Source organism: Pholcus phalangioides, unplaced genomic scaffold, assembly GCF_987345545.1.
Source record: "Pholcus phalangioides strain wild (caught in Gottingen) unplaced genomic scaffold, Ppha-v1.0 ptg000001l_1, whole genome shotgun sequence".
Classification (NCBI taxonomy): domain Eukaryota; kingdom Metazoa; phylum Arthropoda; class Arachnida; order Araneae; family Pholcidae; genus Pholcus; species Pholcus phalangioides.
In genome coordinates, this window is record NW_028301594.1 from 20840812 (window position 1) to 20864898 (window position 24087).

Sequence of the window (24087 nt, forward strand, 5' to 3'; positions counted from 1 at the left end):
ATATATATACTGTGTTTATAGTTCACCTATAACGTACAAATACCCAAATAAAATCTGGAATGAGCCACCGTAATGCATCAGTTCTTAAACTTCGCAATAAAAATTGCTTCAAACACGATGCAGAGAAATTATACACCCTTCTTTCATATTTGAAATAGCGGGAGACAGACATACAGCCGCCTAGCAACAGAATGGTTAATGAACCAAAGTCTATTTTGATAGTTCTGTCCTACCATGGCATTGGAGAGGAGGCATTTGCTGATTAATTTCAAACTACGGTATATCCTCACAATAACGGACGTAGTTTACAACTAAATTTAATCGAAAATTCTAAACTCCTATTATAGAATCGGATCGATCTCTGATTCAGATGAAAATTTTCCGTAACATCGGTGTTTTAATGTATTGAAATGAGCAAGAAATAACATTCAACTTTTTCAGAGATAGAAACAATATTCACGTGCATTCAAATTGAAGTTATATACTGAAAAAAAATCGTTTTACGAGTCAGAACTAGATTAAAGTCTTTTGACCAGAGACTGTCTAAATATTCCCAGCAGACTTCTTTTAAATGACATTAATTTTTTAATTTTTTTTTTCAAATTAGCTGTATTTTTTATATTTTGATAAGATAGAATGTGTTAACTTTTTAATGTATTAAAAACATTTCTAAACCTTTCTGAACCCAAGGACCATTAAAAAGTCTGAAACAATTCGAAGGCCACTTGCACCCCATATTACGGGACATTCCTTTGTTTTAAGTTGTTTTTTTTAAATAAACAACGTAGTCATAACTTATTATGATAATTATGACTATCTATACAAATATTCAGCTTACATATTTGTCAGGTTGAACGTCTTTTCCTCAATGTTTCAGGGATTTAGACAAATGGGAATTTTGCCGACTTATGGCAACGCTTTCGATGACCATTGAAGGACGTCCCGTATTTAAGATCAAAGTTCCTCTTACTTTTCTCGATGAAATATGGTCATCCAGTCATTTTCATGGGTTCTTTTTTCATCAAATACATTTTGTTCACTGCGATTTATAACAGCCCTTTATTTTCCCATTTTAGCAGATTTGTCGTAAATTGCATTACAATTAGTGATATTCCTGTATTTAGGATTGCAATTTCCCGCATTTTCCTTGATGAGATATGGTTAACGCAATTATATGAATATAAAATTTTTATTTGCATCCAAAAGAGTATTACTATGTAATATCAATTTTCACAATTCAATAATTTTTCATTTAGTTAGAATTCAGTAATCAAATCTGCCTGAGGATCCCTATGCCACCGACAAGGACCATCACTTCACTGGTTCGCTGACCACAGATTAAGCAACGCTGTATTAAAATATTTACAAACTATGGTGACAGCAAAAATGCTGATAAACCATTTTTAGAAAGAAAAAGATCCGTCGGACGGGGTGCACGTTCATCTCCTTCTCAAAGTTTCTCTAAAAAAAATATGTTAGTGATTTATATTTATTTATTTATTTACAAATACAAACTACAGGCAAAAGCCCAGTTACAGTTTGCATATATGAATACAAGATAAAGATAAAAACATATGTATGTACAAAATACAAGTTTAAAAATATACATCATCAGTATTACTGCATCTTAGAAATCGGTACAATGGAAAATTTTTCAAAACATCAGAACGATATGGAGGAACATAAAAAAGATTACGGCATATCTAAGATTGATTCGTGGGAAATAAAAAAAGTAATAAGGTTTAGAATATACTGGTGCATCAATATCAAAGTGAAGAATTTTTACAAAAAATCTAGTAAGGCCCTGAGACGGCGAGTTTCAAGGGAATCATAACTGAACGATCATCATCATGAGGTTGAATACATTGCGTTACTGAATACTGAATTACAAGGTTCTGTCACTAGAAACACCAAGATTTTCTAACAACTGACTGACTTTCGAACAACATTCCGAGCGATAGCAGCGGGAATTTATGGTATTCCTCTCGGCAGGTGCTGCTTTATTCGACTAGATGTTGTGGAATCAAACTGATGCGTCGTAAGAGTGTTATCAACTAGAAAATTATATTCACAGAAGGAAGTCAACGCGAGAAAGGCTAATAAAATAAAAATCACCAAATGCCTCACGAGTTTCGACGACGTATACAGTGGGTGTCGTCTTGAAAGGATAAAATAGGGTTGCTAAATCCTTACTCCCGGTTGATCAGCGAAAAAATTCGCCTGCTGAAGTGTAACTTCGTGGTCAGAACGTTGGTCTGCGCTGCTTCATTTTCGTTTTCTAAAACAATCTTTAAATGTTATTGTTTTTATTGTGTATTGTAATTATACTTTACAGGAGTATATTCTTGATTAGACGTTTAACTGTTGTTTATATATATTTCGTTCTTGTAGATTATAAGCTAAATGGAAGAATTAGTAGACTCCGAAGTATTTTTGTGTTCTGATTGAACCTGCGTTTAAAATTTGAAGAAGCAGAGCAAAAAATTCCAACAATAAGCAAAGCAACCGACAGCATATTTAATCAATTTTTGAACATGGAGGAAAAACGTGCAAAATAAAGTATCTGTGTTTCTCGTATTAGATCGATAAATAAATGCTTGAGTTTATTTATCATCATAAAATTCTTCGACAAAACATGTTTGCTTCAATAAAAAATCATTAATGAACATCTTTGTAAAAACTATTGTTTTATTCTGAGACTTGCGTGTTTATTCAATATTTAGCACGGTATATTGATATCGGTCTCTACTGAATATATTACTTTAATTCCTATTAAACCTCGCTTTTCCTGGCACGCTGGGAATAGGCCAGACTCTAACATTATCGTCCGAGTGGCACACAGTGGTAGGATGCTCGTCTTCCACTATGAAGATTACCATCAAGGTACATGGGTTCTAATCCGGGCATAGAAGCAAGTTCTTTACCTACCGAGCCTGGGGCGACCACCGATAGATGGTACCTTCATTTCCCACCCAACTCTATTGGTTGGAAATTGTCGTATGGCGATACATGTCCGGAGTTGGTGTACGGTAATGTATATATACTCTAACATTCAAAAAGCTTGTGTTACCAGCAGGCCGTAAAAAGCGGGAAAAGCGGGGGGTTACACATAACTTTACAATGCTCTCCAATTTTCTAATTGTTTTTTTTTTTTTATTTTCGCTTCAAACCCGAGTAAAAGAGAGAAACTGAAAAATTAACGTTCTTAATTTCTCTACTAAGAGTGCTATAAGCATTCTCAATAGATTACGCAGTAGAATCTCTTTCAATAGAAAAACCGTTATTAACGTTATTTTCTCTGTGTATTTTTCTGAAATATATCTGTGATGTAATTTGTTATTTAAATTGAGGCATTTCTCAACAGGAGTGTACGCAGGATTGATCTTTGGGGAGGGCACAGAAGGTTTGGTTGAGGGGGTACGGTAATTTTCTTCCCGAGAAATTTTGAGTTACCACCCTTCAAAAAGCATTTAAATTAAGAGATTGTTTTATATAGCATATAAAGGATATTTTCTTTCGATATTTTTAACCGAAATATTAATTTTTTTTCTAATTTTTGGGTGGTTTGGGAGGGGGGGGGGGTGCATGGCTTTCTGAGCACCCCCCCCCCCCCACACGTGCGTACGCCACTGTTTCTCAATCTGACACTAAATACGGTATTTAAACCTCACATCATCTCATCTGAAGTCGTATATTCAGAAATTTATGACTATTTCTGCTGGTTTGTTTCCGATACTATCCGCAAACATTTTTTTAAAGCACTTATTGGAAAAATCAATTAAATATAACTCGTGCGCAACATTATACGGTATTATTCATATCCAAAGACGTCGATGAAACTAATAAATACATTCAATACGTAGATTTCAAGTTAACAAACGAAAAATGGGAAACTAAAAGCCATTTTGCCACTCTACATATTGAATTATATTGCTTTTAATGAATGGCAACAGTTGCTTAGATTAATTTGAATATTATTTCTTCTTTGTTTTTAAAGAATTTTAATTTATAGCAAAAAAAAAAGGAGGAATTTTATGTATTTGGTTTTTTTTTATATCCTGAAGTTGTTTTTTCATGATTTTTTCTCTGTATTTTTAAAAAAAGAATTGTTAGGTTTTTCACGCATATTGAATCGAAAGAGAAAAATAATGATATATAATTAAATTAATGCGCTTTTCAAAATTGATTTATTTCGTTAATTTCTCTCTCCGCTTTTTTCTCCGAAATTTTCAGTCTTTCAATGTTTTTTTATTCAAAAAAAAATCTTACGTTTTTCAAATATTTTTCCGGAGATTTTCGGATTTTTTTTTTAATTTCATTTAATTCTTTTCGTATACTAAAAAAAAATCTTCAAAATTCTTTCTGTTATTGCTTTTTCTTGTGTTTTAATTGTATTTTAAGAGTATTCCTGATTAGACGTTCCATTTTTGTTTATTGAAACTTTTTTTGAGAGATTTTCTTACCCTGATTTCTATAAAATGTCTGATACATGAACTGATAAAAATACTGAATAAAAATAAATATGAAAATTTAAACATTTTTGAATTGCCTTAACATTTTAGCTTTAGGTATGTCGTTTTATTTACCTTTTAAGGAAATTTAAGGAAATAAACGTGAACTTGAGGCGCTTTAGTTGAAATGAAAAATATGTATATCTCAAAGTTGGTTCCATAAAATTTATTATAATACCAAATTTTTTTAACAGAATAAAATTAAATATAAAAAAAATATTAAATAAATCAATAGAGATAAAATTTAACTCCGTTTTTATTATTGATAGATTACCTAGTTGGAAATTTTATTGTATAATATCCAAAATAAGACAAAAAATTCTATTATTGGTAATGCGAAAAGTAGAAGTCAACAATGGGAAATATTTGCAGATGTTCAAAAGTGTTCATATTTATTCTAAAAAAATTCTCTAATTTATTTTAGGCATAATACAAGGTGGACAAAAAGTCTTGGTCACATTTTAAAAATTAACAACAAACCAACAGATTGACATATAAAGGTGTGGTTTGCACTAATATACTTATCATGGCCTAGAGTTTTCTTTTTGATAAATTAAAGAAAAAGTTCAAATTTTATTCACAGCTAGAGCTGTAAAACGAAAACCTCACATAACACATAATATGCAACACAAACAGTGCATAATTAATGTAATGACAATTTGCGTTACGTTAATAAAACTATCACATCTCATTACGAGCGCCTTTTTAAAGCTCGGGCTACTTCTAAACGGTAGAAAGAGTGCTCATGTTGAAATAGTAGTATTATTGGCATCATTGGCAGTATCATGTGACGCAAATTGTCATAAAAATTAATTGTGCACTTTTTGTGTTGCATTTTGTGTCATGTGTTATGTCGATTTTCTCGTTTTACAGCGCCACCTGTGAGTGATATTTGATTGTTTTTTTTAACTTATCAATAAAACAAACTGTTGGCTATGATAAGTATTTTTAGGGCAGACCGCACTTTCTTACGTCAACTGGTTGATTTGTTATTAATTTATAAAATGTGACCAAGACATTTCGTCACCACCATATATTTCACGTGGAAAATGTAAGATAATTAATATTCTGAAAATCATTCTGACTTTTTATCATTGCAAGTGATGAAGCTCGTTGTGAACATCAATTCCCATTGTAGGGATGGCTTATCAATTAATATGGTCGTTATCGTAAGCGGATATACTACTTGTAGTAAAGCAAAAAAGAATCTATGAAGTAGTTTTGGTGCAAATGCTAATGCTGCTCATATATTCAGTTTTTATTTGGAGAAAGCAATTTTAAAGAAATTGACAAATGAAAAGATTGAGAATAACAATGAATATTATCATAACTGAGAAAACATCGGAAGGAAATAACAATTATTTAATCGAACTTCGTTGATACTGTGAGCTTTATAAAAATGAATCCTTTATGGAATTTTTAATTAAAATGGAATGAAAATATAGACTTGTGACATTCTCAATCGGAAAAAAAAATGCTTTTCTCTGCAAAATTGCTTCGATTTTTACGGAAAATTTTCTTTTGATTAAAAAGAAACTGACAAAGAAAACCCTACTTATGGAAATCAACGCATTCTTTTTTTAAACAGGCCGCTATCTAAATTTTATTTCTGACTGACATTCTCTTTCAAATAATAATGATAATAATAGCTTTCATCATCAAGTTTTCCCTAAGAAAAATCAAATTGAAATCTTTCAACAACAAATTAGAAGTTAACCCTTATATGCATTTTTTTTTTCCTCGAGCTGGTAATATTTTTCATAGTTACTAACATGGTATGGAAAGCCGAAAAATGATTTAAAAAATCTATTTCGAATTTTCTGTACAGAGCCTCACAAATAGCATATAACAAAATGTGAGGAAATAATATCATTTCTCAAACATATAACTACTTTCCTTGTGATTCGAGCTATAATAAGGAAAAAAAATTCGTGTTGCAAACTTCAAGGCAAAAAAAAAAAGAAATTCTTCAAGATACACAAATCATTTTAGCAAAAATTAGCGAAATTACAGCCACACATGTTCTACAACAAAGAGTTGCTGTCGTTAATGGGGACATCTACCAGCAAATTGAAAGTATGAAATGGAAAGAATATGTCTACACCTTATGTGCATTCGATTCTGAATTTTTATCCTCAAACTGGCTGCTGTAATGAAGTTTAAGGGCTGCCACGACCCTTGAAGTCGGATTTTCAAAAATGACTTCAAAAAATGTTTCATTCAATTGCAAATATAATACTAAAAATTTCATGTCAATCAGTTAATTTCTTCTCTGATAATAAAATATTAAAAAAATAATAATCAATTATAGTGTAAAAGCACACAAGAAAAAACACTTTGAACGCAATTTTTTCAGATTGCCGTTGTTAAGCTCATTCATAAGATTGAAAAAAACTACTGCCCCAAAATTCTGAAATTTTTGCAGAGATGTTTGTTCAACATCTGTTAGTAAAATGGATCTCGGATATAGCAATGACTAATGTGAAGTATTTGTTTAAAAATGTTGAGTTTATATTCTCGAAATTTATATATTTTTTCAAACTTTAAAAATTCATAAAATTCTAACAAATGGTCAGATATCCAAGTTCGAAACCTATTTTACTTGCACATGTTGAATAAACATTTCTGCAATATTTCAGAATTTCTCGGGCAGTAGTTTTTTTTTAATCTTACGGATGAGCTCAAAAACAGCAATCTGAGAAAATCGCGTTCAAAGTGTTTTTCCTTGTATATGTTTACACTATAATTCATTATTTCTTTTATTACGAAAGAGCAAATTAGCCGATTGACACGAATTTTTTAGTATTTTATTTGCAATTTAATGAAATATTTTTGGAAGCATTTTTGGAAATTCGACTTCTAAAGTCGTGACATCCCTCAAAGGACCCTTCGCACATATGCAAAGCTATAAATTTTTTATTCCTACGATTGTCTGTTTTCAATAATTCATAAAATAAATAAAAAAAATTGATTTTTCCTTTTTTTTTTTTTTTTGTGTCAACGGTTGTTGAACTTAAAGGTCAAAAACAACTTTAGTTTTATATGAACAAAAAAACACTCGTCTGTTTTCCTGTAGGACAATGACCCGTCACTGAGTCATAGTTGCACGTGACTGCCACGCAACCCACACTGTCTATGATGCAACAGAAAATAAAATTTCACAAAAAAAAAATTCCTTCCGATGAACGATTACGTCCGGATCCGAGCCCCGTCCTACCGAGTCGCCGCAAGAGCCCACATTTTCTAAATTAAAGTATACTGTATGTAATGCATCCCTCACTGGGGAAAATACACCGCTGAGCGATAGGGTTCCACTGTCTTTAAAAACGAAAAATAGGCCAAAAAAAAAAGTATTTAAATGAAATTCATTCTTCCTAAAAATAAATTTTTTTTCAATCTTGAAAATCAAAAGAAGAAACAACGAGTTATCGAAAGAAGTGAATTAATATAAATGAAATTTTCATTCGATTTTGATTTCAAACACAGAATTCGCTGTATGAAGAGAAATGAAACTTTTTCTAAATACATTTTTATTTTGTCTCGAACTTTTGAATTAAATACCGTCATTTTTCAATAGAGGGAAAAAAAACAAAGTTAATTTATTTATTTCCTTCCACTAAAGGTTAGCTTGCGCTGATATTGGGTGAAAGGGGGAAAGATCGCAGTTAAAACAAAAGAAAAAGGACATAATAATTTTTGTTAATTTTAGTATTGCTGTTTTTATATAAATATTCTATGATTTTTGTGCAAAATTTTATTGAAACGATAATTTGCGCATGAACCGAAAAAATCAATTAATTCAACCAAAATTTAAACGAATTTGAAACGGTATAATTTATTTATTCAAAAAACTAAAAGATTTCATCAGTGCTCTTTTCTTAAAAAATAAATTTCAAAATTTCGATTCATTCAATAATATTATGATTCAGTCCTATTTAATATGCTTAAAAAATTATTTGAGACAGAATGAGACAAAGTTGCAATCGAACAAATTAAACAAAAAGGCGAGAAAGTTTAAAAAAATTGTAAATTTGTATAGTTTAGATTCTGAGTTGAAATTTTAAATTGATTTCCAATTTGTAATTTCCTGTGTGTGATGGAATAGAACTTTTCTACATAAATTTTTTTTGTCTTCAACTGAATAAAATATCGCAATTTTTTAGTTAGACAAATAAAGAAATAATTTATCTATTCATTTATAAACATCTACAAAATGCTGTTGCACTTAGTATTGCAAGAAAAATGGGAAAAAACGGTAAAAACAAAAGAAAATAATTTATACCAAAAAACCAGGCAAAGTTTCTCATTTTTTATACAAAATATTTATATAAAATTTACTTATTAATAGAGATTTGTATAGGAAAATTTAATTAACTAAACTAGGATTGAGCTAATTTGAAATGGCGGAGCTTAATCTTTTCAGTAGCAGATTTGTACATAATTTCATCAATATTTTCAAACTATTAAGAAAATGCGGTATCGGTTTTGAAATTGGTGTTTTTTCCGCGAAAAAATGAATTTCAAAATTTTGATCTGATTTTAAAATATTATGATTTAGTCCTATATCTAATGTGCTTAAAATTTCATTTGAAACATAAAGAGACGAAGTTGGAATCTGAAAAATTAAAACAAAATGTGAGAAAGATGAAAAAATACTGATGGAAAGAAAAGTAAATTTGTATTACTGAAATTTTATGTTGAAAGTTTCATTCGATTTCATTTGGTTCCCAACTCGGAATTCCCTGTATGATGGAATATCACTTTTCTCTAAATTGTATCATCACTTAATAATTATTAATAATTATTAAGTGAATTGATCCCAGTAAATCGAGTAAATTGAGAATTAAATTATTGCTCGACATTGGTACCGGTATTTAATGCAGTGAAGCTATTTATTTCTACCATATGTCTCAAATAATTTTTCGGTACATTAAATACGACTACATCAAAATACATATAAGTCGGATTGAAATTTTAACATTTATTTTTTGGAAAAAAACACCCATTTTTGAAAATCAATACCGTATTCACTTAATAATTATTTTGATGTCGTATTTAATGTACCGAAAAATTATTTGAGACATGTGGTAGAAATAGATAGCTTTACTGCATTAAATACCGGCACCGACAATGTCGAGCAATAATTTAATTACCAATTTACTTGATTTACTGGGATCAGAGGGTAAATTTCATGGCGCTTTCCATAAAGTCATTTATTAAGAAATCAATCGGAACTTTTAAAATTTGTTACTGTAATATTTACTTTTTTTTCTTGTTTTTGTGAGTATCGCCAATGCCACCATCGATAGTTTTGTATCTTCATGTGTTATGAGGTAAAGAATTAATTTAATATCCAACTTACCATAACGGGTAGCAGGAAACCCAAATATTTAAATGCGAAAAGGACGCATCAGTCCTAACTCACTGTATTTGCTTTTCTGAGCAGGGAATATATTGACGATCTAATAAGTGGGCTATGGAATAAGTAATTTGAATGTGATTTTCAACCTGGATAAGAATCTGTCCGACTTGAAATAGATGAGAAGTCCGAAGAGAAGATGGATCGTCTATCCATTCATCATCTCCATCAATTGTGCGAACTGTCGTGCAAAAAAAGATAGTATTCACGCCATCGAAGGTAAGAAAACTAATAATTAAAAAAAAAGACACTCGTAATCATCCGATCATAACTTCCCAAGCCTATTATTACTATTACGAATATCAGGTGGCATTTATTAGTACCAGAGACAGTAACGATATGGCAACGCACTACGCTACTGTTTTAGAAGCAAAAACTGATCTTATCTATGCAAATGAAGTGGGCTACCAACATTTTGAGGGCTATTATTTAATGCCTCGTAATTTGAACGTTACTATTATCGCAGGTTAAAAGCCTCGAAGTTGTACAAGCAATATTTTTTCAACAGCATCATTTCGTATTGGGGAAGAAGGAAGAGAAATTTTTCTATGGGATTTATGACTTCATTATAACCATTTTTTCCCATCCTTACATATCTATATTTGTCATGTACAAGAGAAATTGCTCGGGTGTGACTTTTTTCTTCTTTTTTCTCGAATGCATATGTAGACTGCATAATACACTGTATAAAAAACCCATTAAAATTAGCAAGTCTTCTTTTAACCCTCTATGGTTCAGTTCCCATAAAAACATATTGAAAAAAAATTGTTTTTGCAAAAACCGGTGCTATTTTAGCATATTTTAATTGAAATAATACATCAACACAGTAATTTAATTTAATTAAATGGAGTGGATTTTTTAATTGAATAAAATGAGTAATTATGGGTAAAATTATACTGTTTGCCTTCATTTTACACGCTGTTATCTATACAGAGATAAAATCATACTCAGCAAAACTGAATAGATGTTACCTTAAATTTTATTCCTAATTCACTCAATTTGGTGAGAATTTGTAAATCTTGGAACACGTAAAATTTCAGCAGCACTCAAAAAGTGACACCGACACGGAATCAACTCTTTCTAAGCATTTTACTAATACAGCTGCATTTTCTACTGAAAGGACACTGAAAGATGTACTTTCTAAAGTATCAAAAAAATGAGAAAAAAAACTAGTATAATGGAGTTTTGTTTTTCTTTTGGCCATGTATTTGTCATGTTTGTTCAAATAATCAAATATATACAGGATCATAGGCAGTTAATATTGTGATTAAAATCGTCAATAACAAAGATTGATTATATTGATTTTCTTTCAGTTGTTTCATAAAAGTATATTTTTTGTGCTTTCAGGAGTCGTTGTTGAAAAAAAATCTGGATATGTCGATTGGGAGAAAGAGAGAGATTTCCATTCTCGAATTCCCTCAAGCTGATAAAATGAAAAGAAAATTCAAACCATACATTGTAGACATCCAATATTATCGATTTGATATGTATACAATGGAAATATCGGAATAAAGTTTTATTGCATTTCAAGTTCTATACTTGGAAATCCTTTTTATCTCCTCATTACGTTGCGATTTTTCAATTTTTATATGGGAATGAAATACTTGTTTCGGGAATGAAAAATAAGCTTTCAGTATTTTCTTCGAAATTCCACAGTGGAAGTTGTACGAGGTGCATGATATAGTAACAGTAATAATACAGTATTTTCTTCAAAATGAAGCAATTAATAGTGTTTATGCAAATATAAATTCAAAGGCCCATCTAGTAAAAATCCCAACAAGGTAACTGTAAAAAATGTAATAATGACTTTCAATATTACATCAAATTTATTTTAAAATTTTAGGAAAATGTAATATAAAAAGCTTATTATAATACAAACCAATATTTCAAACCTGAAACCAATATTTTGACATCATTTTGATCAGAAATCGAAACTATTAGTCAATTTTTTAAATAATATTTCGAATAAATCCTCTATGATCCCATGTATATTTGAATACATTGTAATGGGTAAAAAAACCCCATTTTATATACATATTTCTTTTCTCAATTCTTTTTAATATATTTGAAATTACTTCTTTTTATTGCCATTTTGGTACAACATACGGCTATATGAGTGCAATACTTTTTTTTTCTAGAAAGAGTTGATTCCTTGCCATTGTCAGTTTTTGTTCAAAATTTTTTTTCTCAAATTTTACGTGTTCAGAAATTTACAAAATCGCACTAAACAGAGGGAATCAAAAATAACATTCATAGAAACAACTATTCAACTTTACTGAACAAGATTTTATCGATTTATAGATAACAGTATACTAATAGAAAACGTGAATTAACCATTTCAGCTAATAAAAAATTCACTCTAGTTAATGGAATTGTTGTGAAGTACTGTTTCAGTTAAAAATATGTTAACTGCACCGAATTTACACCCACTTTTCTAAAATAAAAATTAATACGTTTTCATGGAGTTTGAATCAAAGAGGATTAAGTGACAACACTTCTTGTGCACAAATAAATTCTAAACAATGCTTCAAGAAACAAAAATCTTCAATAAACTTTGCATAATAAAATATCCATATTTATTTTTTTACAATGAATTTTTGCTTCATCGCCTAATACAGTATTCAATATGAAATGAATTGTCAGTTTTTAATATCATCATGGGTCCCTGGACAGAGTACGGTTCTTTGCATCTTGCCAAAATTTACGTCAGTTAAAATTTAATATTATGAGGGGGGGGGGGGTCTTCTGGATTCTGCTAGAGGTGCCCTCGTGTTAGAATGGCACGGTACGTTGTAAGTAATAGTTTTGATTTATAACATTAACATGGCTATTGCTAAATACTTAAGAATTTATCAGATGTGTAGACTTCATCGAAAAAACTTATTTATTAAGGAACACCACAGACAAACTCTGTAGAGAGCTGCAACCGATTATTAAAAATTTGTTGTTTAACAACTTTATTGAGAAAATCAAAGTCTGATTTGTTTGTAGAAATTTTCCAAACCAAACTCACACGGAAAGCTCATTCAAAAATCATGATTTTTTTCCCATTTATTATACAAAAACTGAAGGTGAGTTCGTTAGAGTTCGAATTATCCAAAATTTGAATTAACCAAGTTCTACTGTAGTTCCCCAAACCACAAAATGTGTCAAAAACTGATGTGTGTCGAGTAGAATCTCAACCTTGAGTAGAATTTAAAAAAAAAAAAATGTGCAAAACACTATTATGGGAATTTTTTATTGTAGAACATTTTTCCAGTTAGCAGAGGGCTCGTTGCAGAGCAATACAAAACATTTTGCTTTGTCAGGGCCGGAACTGGGGGGGGGGGGGGGGGGCAACTACCCCGGGCAGTAAAATTCAGGGGGTGGTTTTAGAGGAGAACAAAGAAAACAACGTTATAAAATTATCGAATTTTAATGTTGGGGGGGGGGGTGTCCCACCTACGGCCCTTTATAGGATATATGTGTGTGGACCGGACCATGGGAAAAAGAATGATTCAATACAAAAAAGTTAAATTTTCGACCACCAGGTGTAAAACTGGTGCTTTTATCGCAGTTACCTTTCTCCCATGGTCTAAATAACGTGCCAAGTTTCAATGAAATGCGACCACCACACGGGGCACTACATAAATTGCAGTAGTGTCAGTATAATTAAGCTGAATAGTGTCAGTTGAATTTTACTGACACTACTCCAACCTATATAGCGTCTGTTTTATTAAACGTATTTCATTGAAACTTTTTATATACGTTATTTGGACCATGGGAAATAATAACTGCGATAGAAAAAGCGACTTTTTCACCTGGTGATCAAAAATTTAACTTCTTTTACTGAATTTTTCTTCTCCCCCATGATCCACACATATATCCTATATTATCCTATATACCAACTTTCACTGAAATACCACCATCAGAATGGGACTGCATACGTCTGAGTAGCTTCTTTTTATTTATTACCACCCTTTATATCACGGATCATAAGAAATCCAGTGTTTCGGTCGAAACTATAAAACTATATCTGTGGTTTATCCCTCCTCGTCACAGGTGACCATGGGATCTACGAAAAGCTGCACTCATTTTACACGTTGGTTTGTTTTTCTTCCAGTTTCAAGCTCTATGTGATTCATACAAGGTAGCGACGTTCATTGCAATTTCATCTGAAACTGCCCATTTCTGTGGAAGTTTCACCTTTATTTATTTATCTTCCCTTCAATCTAACTGTTTTAGTGTGACTGCAATCATTCGATGATTGGTTCTTCCGAACGTTAGTGGGATTTTCTGATTGGCGTTTTCCGGTCGTTAGCATTGAAGGGGAAAAACCCCCTAAAAAAAGTAAAAATCATCATAAAATGAAAAATCAGCACCATTATTCAATCCTTGAGCAGCAGAGAACATCAAACACAATTCTTTCTCTGTATAATTTTTATTTTTTCCAAGTTTCTGGTCAATTTGGTCACTAAACAGGCAGCAAGCTTGGCGTTCGAATCCCATTATTCAACGCATCGGTCACGGTCCGATGCCAAGATGGCAATTTTTTTGGCGTGATAATTGCAGCCTTGGTAACCTTTCCCTATACCTCCTTCAACAATCATTATACACTGTACATTTGAATAGCTTTTCCTTCAACCATTACGTTTCCTTACGCTCCCCTTCTCACTCTTTGTTATCACTACTTTCGTATTATTGAACTAGCATGTGGAGTTCCATTGATAAATATTATTTATTATGGGTAACATTATCGATATGCAGATCAACGAAAAAATATTTCTAGTTCTCGATTCCATACAGGGTGTGCCAAATCGTTTGCACAACTAATAGCCCTGCAACCGTATAGCTCTGCAGACTTCAGGAAATACTTGTTTTTACATGTTTTCAAATGACGCGTGCGGTTACTCAAAATGTCTTAAATTGCTAAAGGGGCCGTATACATAAAAAAAATTATTAAAAAAATTAACTTTTATGTGCACCCTGTGTGCTAAAGCTTTCAATTAGCATATGCTGCTTGAGAAGTCTTTTACAAAAAACTTGCTTAATACGTATTTACGTATACATAATATGAAGTAACTTGGATATAGAAAAATTTACCAGAATTTAAAAGTATTAGTAATATTGGGTTCATTAGAAAAACAGATATTTTCTGGATTTTATACCGAGGTGAACACCGAAAGAAAAGTTATCTGGTCTCCACCGGGACTCAAACCCAGGCCCTCTTGCATTCCGAGCAAGCATGCTATCATCTACACCACTGGAGGCACGGCCCTGCCTTCCTTATTTCCAGGCAAGAGGGCCTGGGTTCGAATCCCTGCGGAGACCAGGTGACTTTTCTTTCCGTGTTCTCCTGAAAAGCCAGAAAATATCTGTTTTTCCTTTATGTATGTGGCTGAGAAAAACCGTCTATTAATATTGGGTTTATTTGAAAGTGAATTCGAAATTTTTTCAAAAAGGGTCAAAGTACTCCGCGTTTACGGTGCGTAATTGGAATTTGGCGTCGTATAAAATAGGCATCGAGAGTAAAAACACTCCCGACGTCATTTTTTATACAGTTAAGGCGAATAACGAACGGCACGAAATGATTTTTTTTCAGTCCTCTGGTGCTTCAGTAAGCTTTTGAGATAACTCGGTCAATTCCTATAATATTACATTAGGTTAACATAATTAAATCACATTCATTTACGAAAAAAGTATATTCTCGATCTGATATTAAAAGAAATTATACCTTTCATCCGGCAAAGTGCTTTCGAGTGCTCTGTTGTGAACTTTTTCAAAGAGATTTAAATCTGCTCTTAATTTTAAATGACGTTATACTGCAAAAGTTTCGATGGTTAAAAATTAAAAACGATAAGGGGCCATTCAAGTATTACATCAACAAATTTTTAGCCTTTTTTTACCCCCCCCCCCCCCGTGTCAGCAAAATTTCTTCAGCTCTGTCCCTTAACTCTTTACTCATATTGGTTGGATCAGACACGTACGCGAAGGGGGAGGAGGATGGGGGGATGGGGGGGGGGGGTTCGTGCCTCTCCCAGACCATCAAAAATTTATTTTTCAATGCAAAAAAATTTTTTTTTTAATAAAAATTTCCGAAGAAAATGCCTTTATATGCCATTGTAATCAATTCCTGTTAATTTCAATGATATTTGGAGAACTCAAAATTTCTTAATGAGAAGTTCCTTGTGACCCCTCCTTCTAAGCCATATATAGTAAACCCTTGGCCCGTGGACCAAATGTGGCCTGCCCCCCCCCCAACCTAATTTTGTAAAAATGAACTAAGCGGCACATTTACAAATCGCTTAAGTGACCCGTGGGACAATTCCACAGCATTTTAAGCAGCCCGTGGCATTTTCACAGTTCCAGAACACGTAAGCGATCCGTGGCACATTTAGATATCCGTTGATTGACATGTGGCACAGTTTTAGAGCACTTAAGCGGCCCCCATTGCGGTTCTCATCATTGAAGTTACCCGCGGCACATTCCCAGATTATTTAAGTGATCCGCGGCATAAGTTGGCGCAGTTCCAGAGCACTCAAGCGGCCCGCACCCATTTCCCAGATCACTTGGATCCATTAAACATTTAGAGATCACTAAAGTGGCTCTATAGGGAATTCTCAATAGGGAGAATGTTAGGTCGTGTGCCACAACCTTGTGAAAGGTATCTCCCGTTTATGGCACACCAAGTAAGATGTCATTAAGAATATCTCGTATTTTTATAAAGGGTGGTTGAAGACGTAAGCATCATCCAACCCACCCAACCTCCCTCCCCCGTCATCAAAAGTCTGCAAATCGGGAAACTCTCCCCCCATCGATGCTGACGTAATACTTGAATGACCCCTAAAAAGGTATTACACCAAAAGGAAAAAAAATTTCATAAATTACGTCTTAAGGGTTGTGGAGAAAAAAATAAATTTTTATCATTGAATAACTAAATATTAAAATCATTGAATTTTTATTTCGCTTGGGAGAAAAAATGAATGTTATAGGCGTATAAGGAAGTGACACTTTTAACCAATGCGAATATTCGAAATATATTTCAATTAATGTATTAAAAACTATTTTTTTTTTTTTTTTTTGAAAAACCATTACTCAACGAATTCTTGTTCAATTGCTATGAAGCTAAGGAAGTGTTTATGCAACCCTTGTTTTTGACTGACGTTTCGTTTGCACAACGTAAAAAAAAATTCAATTACTTCTCATAAGATTTTTATAAGAAACTATCTTCTTTTTAAATTTAAAAATCTTATGATTTTCCTGGTATTTTTTTTTTTTAATTTGTTTGCAAAAATGGTATTTTTCCAAAATTAAATTTTCACCAATTTTTTTTTTTCATTTTTCAATAGGAATTTAGTCCCCGCCCCTAACTAAGGCTTTTCGACACCCAGGCTGGTTTAACCGCCATCTTTGTGCGAATTGTGACGTCAGTATTACCTCTATAGCCAATCTCTACTCCCTATTCTGCTTTCTTTTTAATGATTAAACATCATTTTCAACAAAAGACTTGTTTTGCCGCTCTAAATGGACGGCGATGAGCTCGCCTACTTATTAGAGTGCCCTAAACAGAAATAATTGCATTTTATTTTAGAAAAGAAATTGTCACATTCATAAGGATGTTACAGGTTACTTTGCGCTACCTTTTATATATTGATAGTGTCGTTATATCCGAAGTATTTTCTATTTATATGACGTTATAACCAAGATTCATTAACATTATTCCCTATGAGAATCAGTCCCGTCCGGCAATCATTTGACGATACAGTAGAGGTGTCGTTAAACCTAAGTCGTTATAACCGAGTTTGAGGTTTGTCAATCTTTTTGTGTTTTTCTCTCCTCTTCATACTCGATTATAACAAAATCGGTGTTAATGACATCTCGACTATCACGTTAATAATCAGTGGTCTGGACTTACTGTATTTCCATAGCGAGTAATGTTAATCAACCTTGCTTATAACGTCGATGAAAATCTACCACGTCGGAAAGAATGACAAACTTCTCTTCACTTTTGTTTCCGTTTAAAGGGCGTTTTCCCAAGAAATTCCTAGAATAATTAGAGCTGATCACAACCAGGGAATATTCGTCTTTTGTTCTATTTATACCTAACGTTAAAAAAAAATCAGATTTATTGCATGTTTGGTGCTCCAACTTTCTCATTGACATGACCAGTGTACAAAATATTGTATACTTTTGCTTATGAAAATGCCCCGTTTTTTCAACGAAGCTTACTTTAATTCCTAATCTTTACAAGAATCGGGGATTGAGGGAACTTACATAATTTATAATTTGTGTCATTATACGTCATTCATATCTTTTCCGTGAAATACATTTTAGCAAACTTTCTGTAGCATTGCATTCAATACTAATAAGGGCTACTTAGAAGAATATTTTGAGATTTCACCGACAAATGACACCATGTTTGGCAAGAATTGGGCATGTCACGTATTAATCAACCAAATTTCCCGTATTTTTCTCTATCAGATATGGTCATCCTCATCATTATGAAATAAAAAATATTCATGTACAGTATTTCATTGCTTCTTATTTTATTTATTGTCAAAAATGGTCTAAAAAACGTCAACCTAGATCACACCGACGATAGCGATCGAACCGAGTTTGGCTGTATTTGCATTTTCCCGTCAAACCCGAAACAAGTTGAGACACTGGTTACAATTAATTGCGGGCTAATTAACAGACTTAATTACTATGATACTGCTAAGAGCCCGTTTCCGAACTTCTTGATTCATTAACTTCATTTTATTTTCGTCCCGCGCGTCTTTTTTTTTTGTATATACATAACGAACCTTTGATGCCATTGAACCACGGATAGAACTTCATTTGAAATTCCATATATTCCTACAAAATGGCTGCTAATTATAAATACGACAGCACACATCTATTATTTATTAATAGACGAATAACATAGACTTCTCTGTGGGTTTCTTCTCCTCCCCTTTCCTTCAAGGGAGACATAACGTGACAATATTTATTCCATACCGTTTATCAAAACTGACATTCGAGACATTACACGGACATGTTGAATATGCAATTAGGATCGTAATAATCTCATCGAGGCCTCTATCCTCTTGTATTCGGAGACTGTAACAACAACAACAACAAAAAATAATAATAATAAAAAGAGTTTCGACAAGTTTTGGACATTTCGAATTCAAGTCGTGTCAGTACGCTTCCATTCCATTCCATTCCCTTGATAGCACTTGCTGTGCACGTTTGATAAAGAAAAATAAGAAATCCTTCGCTGGAATCACAGCACTGCATGAAAACAATCCAGTGCCTAATTTCCATTTTACTAATTAGGTAGAAATAATTTATGGTTTTCATTTTCTTTTTCATTTTTTTTTTTTTTTTTAGAAGGACGCCTGAAGGGTTGACACTTTCTACCGCCAAGGTTCAATTTCACAGATGAAGAAGATCGTGTAACGATTCCGAATCGACACATTTCAATGAAGAGGGGGAACCAGATTGGGTTCAAAGGACAATATGCGATGGAGAAAAAAAAGCATTCCAATTAACAATTTTTTTTATTAAGAATTTTGGTTTAATGACTACGTAATTTTTAGGACATAAATAACAGCCAAAAAATGTGTCTTGGAATCCTAATTGACTCAGAAAATGCGCTTTTATGCATTAATTCGCCGCAAAAATTATAATAGATTAGTTTATTAATGAAATTCACTTATATGCATTGGCCGGTGCGCGTTATACCGCACCGCACTGTTGTGTCTTACACCAAAAGTAGCAATACCTATTACTTACTTTAGCTTTTGGTGATCCTTTAGTGTAAAATATCTATGTTATCGGGTGCCTTCAGAACGACGAAAGCAAGTGACGAAGTTAAAATTGAAGTCAAAATGATTTTGAGCAAAATATAGAAAAATATCGTTATATAGCGGTGTCAAAAACCTTCTGAAAAACATCGTTATAGAGGGATTTATCGCAGTAAAGTATATCGTTCAATCGAGAAGAGTTTAACATTAGACTTCGGAAATTCCAAACAAGATTTGAAAAAAAAATTCTTGTAGAGGGATTTATCGTTGTAGCGAGGTTTAGCGAGGTTAGCGAACACACACATACAGGGTGTCCTGTAAGTGCTAAAAGCGGCCTTTATCTCATCAACGGTCCGTCGTAGAGGTATACTTACAATTTTGAAAAAAAAAAGGCTCAACAGGTGTCTGAATATTACCCTCTACTAGTTATAACAGTTTCTAACAAAATAAAGAAATCTAAATTTTTATATGCCCCCCCCCTCCTCCAATGAAAATTTTGGTGCCCCCGTCTTTCCTGATGCAGGTTTCCAAGTGCAATATCCGCTTACATATTCTAATTCGAAAATTGAAGAAAAATTTGGAAAGGACAGCATAAATGAGGGAGAAGAGCGTTGTCGATTAGTGTTTTTGCTGTTCTTTCATATCTTTTCTCAGATTTTTAAATTGAAAAATATCTTAGTGAATATTACCCTTTGAAACATGGAATTTTTTCTGTTGGCCTCAGAAAATACAGGCCAACAACTTTCTACTTGAAAGTTGGAAGACAAGGGGACCGTATAAAATTTTAGATTTTTTTTTTATTTTGTGACACGCTGTATTTTCACTCTCAAAACTGGTACAGGGTAATTTTTGAATGCTTTTTGGGCTTTTTATTTTAAATTGGAATCATACCTCTACGACAGACGGTTGATGAGATAAAGACCGCATCAGCGCTTACAGGACACCCTGTATATATACTCTGAATAAGCCAACTATTTATTTTATGACTCGTTCTGCATAACATTTCAGATACAATATAGTTTTGAGCAAAATTACAAAATTTCACTTAAATTTTATTCAGCTCATCTAACGTTCCAACGTAAAGTAACACGAGTTTCCTATCATTACAGACTGAACTCATGCAGGAAAATCCATATCATAAGTGTAGCCTTTACCTTGCATAAATCATTACGATATCGATCAATGATGATAAATACTACCCTAATTTATCAATAAAATATCAATCAACGAGCCAATAATTTTTATTTTCGACTCGAAATCAAAATATTAAAAAAAAAAAAAAAAAATCTATTGTGAAACAAGGAGGGGAAAAAAATGGCATTAAACCAGAGGAAAAACACATTCAACAGTCGGAAACGTTCATCTTTTCTCGACTCGACACGTCCGATGAGTCGATACGCAACTTAATCGCATCCAAAGAATCATTTGTCACCCGTAATCGACAATCAAATTTCTCCGGCTTTGATAATAATAATAAAAAAAAAGGAGTAAAGGCTTCTCGAACGAGATTTTAATAGCTCAGCTAACGCCTTCCGATATTTTGTGAAAATGGGAAAAAAATTTCATTTATGTATTTTTTTTTCTCTTCTATCCAGTGAGCGTTTCCTTCCATATTCTTGTCACGTGTCACCCACTCCCCCTGTAACAAATTCATACACGTATAGTACATATGTATAGTAAGTACTTCAGTTAAATTGACAATATCTTTTAAGAAACTTGCATCTCTGCAATAAAATAAAATTATCTATTCTAATCTATGATTCTTTTAGCTTTCGAACAGTGATGGTTACTTAGGTAATTTGGTGACTGGACGTGGGAAAAATCAAATAAATTAAATGCCTCAAAATTTTGAATTTTCTTATTTTAAACATCATTAGCCCCTCGAACTATATACTCTAAAAAAGTGACGAAATATTCACTGAAAACGCTGAAATATGCTCTAAAAATAAAGATAAATCTTCAGTCAAATAAGCTGAGATATGCCATGAAATCAAAAAATGTGTGCGAAAAATGAAAACAAATCCATCTAATGATGCCATAGTTACGCAAAAAACGAAAGATGTACGCAAAAATGAAAAAAATATATACTATATAAGCATTTGGAGGTGATAAATAAGTGGAAAAATCAAAAAAACCCTGAAAATATCCATTTAAAAATGGTGAAATATGCATGAAACAAAAAATATGCCTTAACATTTTTCCAACATTATACGTAAATTAAAAAAAGGAACATGAAACGAAAAAATATGCATTCAAAAATGAAAAACATGCACAAAATGAAAATATGCATAAAAATATGCACAAAATGAAAATATGCATAAAAATATGCACAAAATGAAAATATGCATAAAAAAATATGCACAAAAAATGGAAAAAAAGTTTCATATTAAAAGCACAGATGTGTAACCTGAGAGAAAAAGAAAATCACTCTGTAAATCCATAAAATATGCGCAAAAATAAAGAACACGTGTATTTAGAAGTGCAAAAATATGCACTTAAAGTGTATAAAATATGCATTTAAAAATTTCTAAAAGTATGTATTCAAAAAAGTCCCTAAAAATATGCATTTAAAATTAAAAGTACATAAAAATATGCCCTAAAATGAACAACACTCAATGGTAGAATATTTTCATCAAAACATTAAAGGAATTTGTACAAATTTGAAGGATGCAAATTTAAAAATATACTTGTGAACATTTTTTCTATTGTACAATGCCATCAATAGAAAAAATTCAAAATATATGCACTTATTTCTGAAATTTCGATGATTTTATGCATTTATATGCACTAACTATAAAAAGCGCTAAAACACACAATTACATATACACTTATGTATTTGCATATGGGGAATGTAATATATAAATTCGGACTCTAATCACAAGGAGTATTTAACTTCCTATCTTTCATATCTTTCAATCATAACCATATCTTCTTTTATGAAGTAGGCTTTCTTCCAATTTTCAACCGGTGCAAAGTACGGGAGGGAATAGAAAAATATGTTCCATTGAGAAAATGCTTTACAAAAATGTCTGGGATTGTCATCGCTGGAAAGTTTTTAAGAAGACGAGATATCTCATCAATGTCAGTGAGAGAGTCAAACATAAATTCTAATTGTAGCTTTTTTCTGTTGAAAAGTTCAGATTTCTAACGAATATGCGTATTGGGTCGAAGGTCAAAGGTCGTCATAAACAGCTCCTCGCAGGTTCAGTATTCATGGCATTCATGTAAATATGTTTACATAATGGAATATTTCCTCTATTCCTGAGTATACGGGGTGTTTCACGAAGACTATCAGAGAAGGAATAAAATTTTCACAATTAACTTTAAAATTAAAATATATTTTTAAAAATTTCAGTAGAAAAAAGAAAAGAAATTGAGCTGGAGATCATTTCAATTCCGTAAAATGAGAATAGGATGAAATACGATGATAAAAAAAAATTTTGAATTGTCTCTAAAAAATATGTCAATTACTGTAATCAGGTTCCTCTTGAAAGAAAATCATCCGTTGATTGAGAATTCATCGATATATCTATGACTGAAAGTCTTATTTTTTTGCCACATTTCAAGTTCTGAAATGGCCAAGTCTCGAAAGAATTATAGAGATCATCGTAAAAAAAAAACGCAATAATCTAGAATTCCAACTATTTTTTTCGTATATTAGTTCTAATAACTTTGTAATCAACCGTCATCAATCATCAATGGTACATCAATACTAATACTGGTTCAGCCCTATGTTGAGCCGCCACCACCACTCATCTGTCTTGGGCTTTGTTCTTTAGTTGGTAATAACTAGAGCCCGGAACTTCAGGCAAAATTCTATATAAATATATATATATATATATATATATATATATATATATATATTTTTTTTTTTTTGCCTATTTTCAAGCTTTTTTTGAAAAAATATATATTTTTTGAACTTTTCCTGCCATAAACGCCTATTTTAACATGGTTTTAAGTTTATAATTGAATTTCAGAGTCCATAATCTGCAAAACTTGGATATTTTGAGCATTGAGAACAAAATAATTTGGTTTGTTAAAAAATAGAACAAGGTAGCTATGTTCCAACTATAGGAATGATAATGATTATTGTAAATAATACATCAAATAAACGAGAATTATTCGCAACTAAGGAGCCCCAAAGACCATTTTCTGTTCTGGTTCCATATCTGGTAATAGGGGCCCCTAAAGTTGACCTAATCCTGAGGGACCTGAAACACTTTGTTTTGGGCTTGAAATCAATTTAACTTGGATAATAATGCAGTTATTATAAATTCTAATTGAAACAGTAGACGGATTACGTGCAACCAATTTTTTGGATAGTTTTTCAACCCTTTAATACATAAGTTTTTAAGTATACTTCCTTCCTTCCATAAATAATAAATGTATT

At 32.1% G+C, this 24087-nt stretch overlaps 1 long non-coding RNA gene across 1 annotated transcript in view; it reads left to right on the plus strand.

Annotated features, from left to right (window-relative positions):
* Window positions 1–11466, plus strand: part of LOC149090042 (uncharacterized) — a 105029-nt gene extending 93563 nt beyond the window's left edge. The window contains exon 4 of the long non-coding RNA XR_016192675.1: window positions 11278–11466. This is a non-coding gene — a long non-coding RNA (uncharacterized LOC149090042). The remainder of the gene's footprint in view (window positions 1–11277) is intronic.
* Window positions 11467–24087: the final 12621 nt, after the last annotated feature.